The sequence below is a fragment of the Atractosteus spatula genome (genome assembly GCF_055471065.1).
Source record: "Atractosteus spatula isolate fAtrSpa1 chromosome 16 unlocalized genomic scaffold, fAtrSpa1.hap1 SUPER_16_unloc_1, whole genome shotgun sequence".
NCBI classification, from domain to species: Eukaryota; Metazoa; Chordata; class Actinopteri; order Semionotiformes; family Lepisosteidae; genus Atractosteus; species Atractosteus spatula.
In genome coordinates this window covers 1,237,807-1,246,749 of record NW_028296631.1, presented here as the reverse complement: position 1 = coordinate 1,246,749, position 8,943 = coordinate 1,237,807, and positions in this window count along the sequence as shown.

Genomic DNA, 8,943 nt, shown 5'->3' with positions numbered 1-8,943 from the left:
AATGAAAAAAAGAATGTGGACCAGGGCAATACTTTGAGTTTACAGCTTGTCCAAGGTCATTCATTATACTGTAAATACTATTGGTAATATCTTCGGTAAAGACTTTGATGGCGACAGCTCAAACATGAGAGGTTGAGCTTTATTAGCTCCACCTTGCGGAAATTCCGGATACTATTATTTTGCTTGCGGTAACGTGCGGTTCCATGCAGTACTATGCGAGAATATACGGTAAATTGCGTTACACCGCAAGAAGCGCACCATAAAATAATGCGGTATCGCCCGCTTGTTTTGAATGGCTGCATCTGTAGCTGTCCATTTAAGGCATCTCACTCTGCTGTGTCAGTGTTCAAACATTGAGCTACAAGCCATCTGTGTACGGAGACAATTCACTCACTATTCTCCTGTCTATGTTACCTAATATACCTCCTGTCTATCTCACCTAACGTATCGGCAGAGTTTTCTCTTTCACAGTCTCAGCCAGTTCAGCTTTCTCATCTGAGGCTGCGGCTCATGTACTTCCTTCAATCCCACAGCTCTCTCACACCCTTTCCACTCAGGCTATTTTTGCTCCAGCACTCTTGCTGCAGCATACAGGCAGCCTTTCTGTCACTGGAGCAATCTTAGTCTCACTATCTGCCTGCACCATCTCTCTGCTTTAACACCCTCACAGCCACTCTCTGCCAAACTGGAAAAACCTGAAGCAGCACCCTGATCTGAGATCTGCGCTTGGACCTCAGCTGATTATCACACTGCCACTCTATCTGACAGCAGCTGCAGCGTAACAGTCTACAGCTGAAGAGAGGTCTGTTATATCTAACAATTCCAGTTTTTTTTTAATTCACTAGTTAGTGGGAACATAAACCAGAAAACAGAACCATCCAGTTACATTACAACACATTTTGAAGGGAAAATCACAAGTACTGTAGCTTATATGGTTCTTAAAACCGGCTCCACTTTTGTTAAAATGACTATAATGATTTCCAAAATAGAGGCATGGTTTTAGCTGTTGCACTACTTCTTTAAATGTATTTAATATGGAATATTCATATAGAATAATATAACTAAGGGAAAGTGTGGGTAGCTGAAAAAGAAAAAAACAAAAGTATAAAGATTCTGAACATCATAAATATTAATTGTATTAATATATATATATATAGTTGGTTTTGGTAGCTTAAAATAAAAAAAAATAAGGTACACAATAGTATTCCACCCCTTCATAAACATTTCCTGCATCTAATTCTTTAATTTGGTCACTTGCTGTAGTTATTTAGCAACATGTTTTGACATGCTTGTTCGAACATGAACAGTTGCTATCTTTATGAGTCCAATGGAAAATTAAACACTTGCTGTTTAATTGAAAAGATTGTAGATAATGTAAACAGCAATGCTGGTGGTTTCCAGATTAACTAATCCAAGCAAGAGTGATATATCAATGGTATGTTGATTAATAATATGTACATTATATTGACATGTATCAATTTTGAATTAATATTTTATAATTGTTTTAACAAACGTGAATACTGCAATACTGAATAAAGAAAACCAGTTAATGTTTGGGGGGAGGGGCTAAATATAATAATAATAATATAATAATAAACTTTATTTTATATAGCGCCTTTAAAGGTGGCTTCTCAAAGTGCTTTACAGGATGACAATAACAATAAATAAGAAGACTACAACAATAAATAAGAAGATTTCACAAGATAGGACACAATTATAATTACAACAATACAACAATAACAATAGAGGAGACCGTGGAAGGTGGTATTAAGAAGAGCAGAGAGGTGAAGAATGGAACCAGTTAAGTAAAGGCTTTTCTGAAGAAGAAGGTTTTGAGTCTGGATTTGAAGGAGTTTAGAGAAGGTGACTCTCTAATATCCTTGGGCAAAGAGTTCCAGAGCTTGGGGGCATAGCAGGAGAAGGCCCTGTCGCCCATACAATGTAGACGGGCTTGGGGGACAGTAAGGAGGGCAGAATTTGAAGAGCCGAGGTTGCGAGGTGGGGAGTAGGGCAATAAAAGTTCAGACAGGTATTGAGGTGCCAAGCCATGGAAAGCCTTATAGGTGAGCATGAGGATTTTAAAGTCTACGCAGAATTTGACCGGAAGCCAGTGCAAGGACTCCAGGATAGGAGTAATGTGAACACTTGCACTAGACCTGGTCAGGATTCTGGCTGCTGAATTTTGTACATACTGCAGTATGTTCAAAGTAGATTTAGATACCCCAGCGAGTAGAGCATTATTTCAGCGTAGAAATGATAGCTGAGGCCATGTGATCTTAAAAGCTGACCAAGTGGGAACATGTAAATGCTGAAGAGCAAGGGGCCCAGTATTGAGCCCTGGGGGACACCAGACTTGACAAGACCAATTTCAGACCTGTACCCATTGAGAGAGACAAAGTGACAGCGATCAGTGAGGTAAGACTTAAACCATTTGAGGGCAGTGTCAGAGACTCCAAACACAGTCTCGAGACGAGAAAGTAAGATGTTATGGTCAACAGTGCCAAAGGCAGCACTGAGATCAAGAAGGATGAGTATGGAAAGAGAACCAGAATCAGAAGCTATTAGGAGATCGTTGGTGACTTTGACTAGGACGGTTTCTGTGCTGTGAAGTTGACGGAAGCCAGATTGGAGGGGTTCGAAAAGGTTGTTTGTCATGAGGTGGTTATGTAACTGAAGTGTGACAGCACGTTCTAGAATTTTAGAGAGAAAGGGTAAGTTGGAGATGGGGCGAAAGTTGTTAAGATTGTCGAGAGCCATGTTAGGCTTCTTTGGCACGGGGGTAATACCAGCAGTTTTGAGGACCGTTGGTACAATGCCGGTGCTCAAGGATTCATGTATTATATTGAGGACAATGGGACAGAGAGAAGAGAAACAGGACTGGAATAAAGTGGTGGGAGTGGGATCTAAAATAGATGTGGTGGGTTTCATGCGCGTAACTAGTTTGTTTAGGGATGCTGAGTCAAGAAGAGAGAAGCTGGAGAGACGGGAACCAGAGAAGTTGGATGAGGAGGGAGGAGGTATGGAAATTATATCCGTAGTGGAGAGAATGTGATGCCGGATGTTGTCAATCTTAGAACTAAAGAAATCTAAGAATGTGTTGCAAAGTTGTGATGATATAAAATATAAAATTAGATAATAAGATCATTAATGTTCAGGATTTTGTAATAATCCAATAATTTTTAATAATTCATGACATACTCTGTCTTACATATTTAAAGTTACATTGTTAGACTTTATACTACTGTTTATACTATTAGATAAGATCACTTTATTGGCCACATAGACTTTTTTGCATTATGAATTTCTTTTCACATACCCCAGCTTGATCTCCATGACACACACAGACAGCGAGAGAAGATTGGGATCAGAGCGCAGGGTCAGCCATTGTACAGCACCCCTGGAGCAGTTGGGGTTAAGGGCCTTGCTCAGGGGCTCAAGGGAGTAGGATTCCCCTGCCAGACATGGGATTTGAACCAGCAAACTTCCAGCCACAGGAACAGTTCCAGAGCCGCTGCTCTGCCTTTATAGTATACTTAATAGACTCCTATTATTTTAAAGTCAAAATTAGAGCAAAAGACTAATTATTATGTTTTACTAAAAAGTAATTACTAATTACTTACTAAAGGTAAGACTAATTATATTCCGTATTTAGTCAACTAGACTAAATTAAAAGTAGGTGAATAGAGAGTAGCTGTGACTAATAGATGTTTTAGGCAACCTGACTATGACTATCACTAAATCTAAAACTGGTGACTAAATTAACATAGGGTGCCACCCAGCCTGGATAGAACATGTGAAGCACTTTATTTCTCCCAAATATGACATTTCATCCCCTACACTGCACTGCACTTGTACACAGCAGTCTTCATCAAATACATATTTGTCCAGCCCATTAAGCAGCATAAACCCTTGCTGTTGTGGCAAGAGGTCACTTTCCATAACTATTTTGCATGGAATTGTTCCTAACAATTGTAGTTGAGGACTTTTTCAATGAAATATGTCATGCACTTAGCTTAGTATAGTGCAACCCACTGCATTTGATCATCTTTAGTTAACTCCAAATGAATAAAAGGTGGTGTATCTCAACAACAGACCATGTGTTAACTGTACAGGATGTTACTGATTGCCCTATGTAGTGGCAATGCTTGTTAATAAGACAGAATTAAGCATTGCTATGCTTTCCTAAATGAGGCCTCATCTCTCTCTTCATTTCTGTGGTGAAGCCACAGAGAAGCTATTCATGCAGGCTGATTTAAGGTGTTTTCTTTTGATAAGGGACAGCTCCCAAACGGGGATGCACTTAGCTAAGCCTAGCTATCATGATCAATGGTCATCCATTGGCACCTATCTGTCTAGGGAGTGCCAGATGGACATCTGGACTGCATTCCTAAGAGTCAGGAGTAAGTGACTCATCTCTCAACTTGATCAACCAATCAGGGACTGGCAGGACGTGGTAATACCATGTGGGTCTCCCATGCCAGCCAAACTCTCAACCAATCAGCACACATCTGTGTTTTGGTCAAAAAGGTAGCACAAGCTCAGGTCGGGGCTCTCCTTGGCCATTTTCGTGCACCCTCAGAGACAATCACGTGACAACTGCTGTTGTCTGCACTGGGACTTGGACTTTGTTCTAAGCGCGAGGCCGAGGATCCCGTACGTACTCAAGAATTCTGCAATGACCAATGTGAACCGCTTGATCAACGGCAGCCTACAGTTGGACCCTCACCGACAACCTGAATAGCTTATTCAGAAGCAGCGCTAGACTGAACCAGTTTCTTTCCGTGCAAAAGAGCGACTTGCGAGGACCCACGGTCACACTCTGTGCATGGAGACTTTCTACTAGTCAGCCGGACTACTGGTACACCCCTCAGAGCAACTACTGCCCTGCGTGCCACAGTTAGATTCCTCCGCCCATCCTACTCCAAGCTGCACCTCGATTGGATGGCCAAGAAGGACACCTGTTGGATGACTGCTGTAACAGAGGTTGCAACAGAGCCTGTCAGCTGGTTTGGTGTTAGTGCCGGGTAATCCAAATCCGTAAAGTGGATAAGCAAACCCCATGTTCTAAATTGCGTCTCGAGAATTTAATTGTTACCTCAACACAAGTTGTTATCAATTTAATTCATGAGTAATAAGTGGGTAATAACACTTACGAGCGATTTGGTATAGCCGAACAATATATTGAAATATATTCTCTGTTGTGTATCTCTTTGTGCTTGCATCTCTTCGAGATTATATACCTTGTATATTAATAACCCTCACAGTAAGGTCTGCCGCCTGTATCCAGGCAGAGTGGTATATGTTTGGTGCACAATTTATGTTTAATAAATGTATCTTGTGTATTGAATCCGTCTGTGTGCGTTGTTAGATGTTCTGACGATTGATTTTCAAAAAGCCACAACGAACCACCTTGTGATTACTGCTACAATTAATAATTGTCACAGTTAAATCATAAAACCACTACACCTGTTTTTCAGCAGTGATACATGTTGCAGTGGGAAAATCAGAAATCCATTTAAAAGCCACACGTGTGTCAAAGACCGATATGCCATGTTCTTGACAGGTAGCTGCAAAGTTCTGTGCACAAGTTGCTTTGTCAAATACAGACACTCCCAGCATTCATTTCTCTTTTTTTTGCCTGCAACAGTCCTGGGGTTACAGTTCTATGCTGGTTTCCCTGCTACCCCAAATACAAAATTCTGGCTGTGCCACTGCTGACAGCCACTGAAATGGGCAATTAGAATGACAGGATTCTGTGTGGATTTAAACGATAAAGACACCTTAGCAACATATTGATGGGAGGTAGGGATATGCTAAGATTCACTGTTCACAGTTTTGTAATAAATCGCTTTTTTATATATTCATGGCATGATATGTCTTACATATTTTTAAGTTACATTGTTACTTAAGCATGAAAACAAAACATCAATGATTTAATGTTTATGTAAACCTTAAGAAAACACATCACATTCACAACAGACTATAAATAAACAATTTTTATGTATCTGGCTGAGGAAAACACGCTTTGTGAAAATGTCCCATGGTGTCAGATTTTCTACAGTAACTCTATGCAGGTAATTACTGTTATGTATATTATTATTATTAATTTTATATTTAATATACTGTGATATATACAATGAATAAAATATCAATACAGTATACACATTAATGTATTTTATTATTAAGAAAAGAGTCTTTATTATCCCCAAGGGGCTATTTGTTAAAAATACATATTGCACATTGGCTGTGAATTGAACTCAGACCTCCTACATGGCAGGTGAGAATTCCACTATGGAACCATCAATGCAACACTTTGTTGGGAGGAGCTAAATTGAAAACCACTACATTTCATTTTCCAAAGAAGCAAATGTGCCTGAAGTTCAGTGATATGACTGAATGCAAAACTTACAGAAATTTACCGAGGAACAGTGGAGGTTTTTCTTAAAGAACCCCCTTTCGTATTAGCTCAGAACAATTTAGGTCAGTTCAGTTGTGTCACCTCCAATGCAACTCACATTACACGAGTGTAAGTCATTTTTTGAAAGTCATTCAAGTTACTTCTAGCCTCTTTTTTATATGCTTACATACTTAGTCTGGAGCTGTGGTAGTTCAGACGGCACAGGCGGGTTCAATCCCAGGTAGGGGTAAGTGATGTAGCTTACTCTTATTTCTTCCAGACGGCTCCCTGCTTTTCTATTGAGTAACAGGGGAGTTAATCCTTCTGGGGGCAATAGGCCGGCCAGAGTGTGATGCTAACCTCATCACCTTCACCTCCAGTGTTGGAAGGTTGGGAAAAATGCCCTGACCCCCCATTCCCCATTGGCCTTTATCGCCTGAGAAAGGGACCTACCTACTAACAAAAAAACATCAACAATTTGGTCATTGTCTAATTATTCAAAGGAACGAGTAATAGGTTTATTCCATCCTGAAAAGAGAAGAGAGAACACACAACGTTTTGGCTGTGAAGCCTTCTTCAGGCGTATAATTATGTCCATGTTTTCTTTCTATTTTCAGTTCATGCACCTATTGAGCTTGTAAGATGGGAAATGAACAGGGAACACCCGTATGTGACTGGGATAGTACTCCTGATGCCCTGTGGCCCAATTTGATGGCTGACATCTCTGACAGCAAGTCTATGGCTGAGCTCTCAATTCCTGGGACACATAACAACATGGTTTTATATGGAGGCGCCTTGGTTGAATGTCAGAGATGGACTCTCTTTCAGCAATATAAGGCTGGCATACGATTCGTTGACATTCGATGCCAACATATAGAAAACAATCTCACCATCCACCATGATGTAGTTTATCAGCAAGCAATTCTGGCGGATGTGTTTCAAGAAACCATTGCGTTCCTGAAAGAGAACACAGGAGAAGTGATTCTCATGCGTATAAAAAAAGAATGCAATGAAACAGGCTGCACTAACTCTTTTGGCAAAATACTGAAAAACAAAATTGAGGCATATGGCCAATCGAATTTCTGGGTGAAAAACCAAATCCCAACCCTTGGTGAAGCACATGGAAAGATAGTTATTATACAAAACTATCCCTGTGCTTCTGTTGGCATTAACTATTGGTCATTAGATATTGCAGATGATTACCATGTGCCAACAATTTTTCACACCCCACAGAAGTAGTCAGGAGCGAAGGACCACCTAGAAAAGGCAAGGTATGGCAATCACTCACAGATCTTTCTGACCTTTGCTTCAGGGTCGAGTGGTGGGGAATACCCTAATGCAGTTGCTGATAGAGTCAATCCTGAGCTCTACTACTACTTAAATGGATTTGGAGACCAAACAATTCATTGGGGAATCATAGTCATGGACTTCCCAGCTTCAATACTTGTCCACAAGATAATTCAAAGCAATAAATAAGTATTAGAACCAAGAAGTACAAAAGTAATAAAGGGATCATTGCTGTCTGAACCCTTCTCTTCTCTGAAAGACTTCTCTTTTCACCATGGAATAACCTTATCACTTGTTCCTCTGAAATCCTTCACTGACATTAAAGTACACGATTATGTCTTTGTAAGTAATCTGTAGAAATAAATTTTCAGTTAACAGAGTTCACATGTACGAACAAGATAGCTCACAGGTGGCGTTAGCCGGCAGTGAGGTTTATATCCGGTTGCAGAAACTCCTCTTTCATAGCTCTCCTCCTCGGTTGTTTTGAATCTTTTATGAACTTTTTATTTGAACAATAACAACAAAAAATACAGTACAAATGAGTACATTTAACATAACATAACATAACAAAAACATAACAAAAAACATAACCAGGGGTACATATTACAATAAAAATACACATTATGAATAAAATTTAAACTGAGTGAATAAAGATAGCATCCACACCTCTTTCATGTTTTTACATTTCGAAATAGTCTGCAAATATGCCTTTACATCTATTCTAAAATGTTCAAACGTAGGACTCTTCCCAGGCCCTTTCATTTTCTGTATATAATAACGTGCCGCTATGATAATTAAGTCAATTACAAATTATTTTATGTATTATTTACAAAGTCTTTGAAATTTATCATAGCATCTATTTATTTAAAAATAATATAAATATTGGCCTCTTTTTAAATATAAGTTTGAAAATCAATCCAGAAAGTTTTAACCATAGGACAACCAAAATAAATGTTGAATAGTTTAAGGGCTACTTTCACAAAAAAGTTATCACCTACTGTATATTAATTTTAAATCACTGCACAACAAGGGTGTTTACTGGATAAATTCGATGAATTATTTTATATAAAACCTCCTTACCTTTATTGGGAAGCTCTGCTGGGACCTGTAAGGCAGCCCTAGGAAAGAAAAAGAAAAAGGGTGTGCGGTGCACTTGAAGTGGGTTAGAAGTGAGGCCGAGGCAGCATGAGGTGAACCCCAGATGCCAGACGGTGCGAAGGCAGTCCACAGAGAGCAAAGGGAAGGACTGGTTCAAGTGA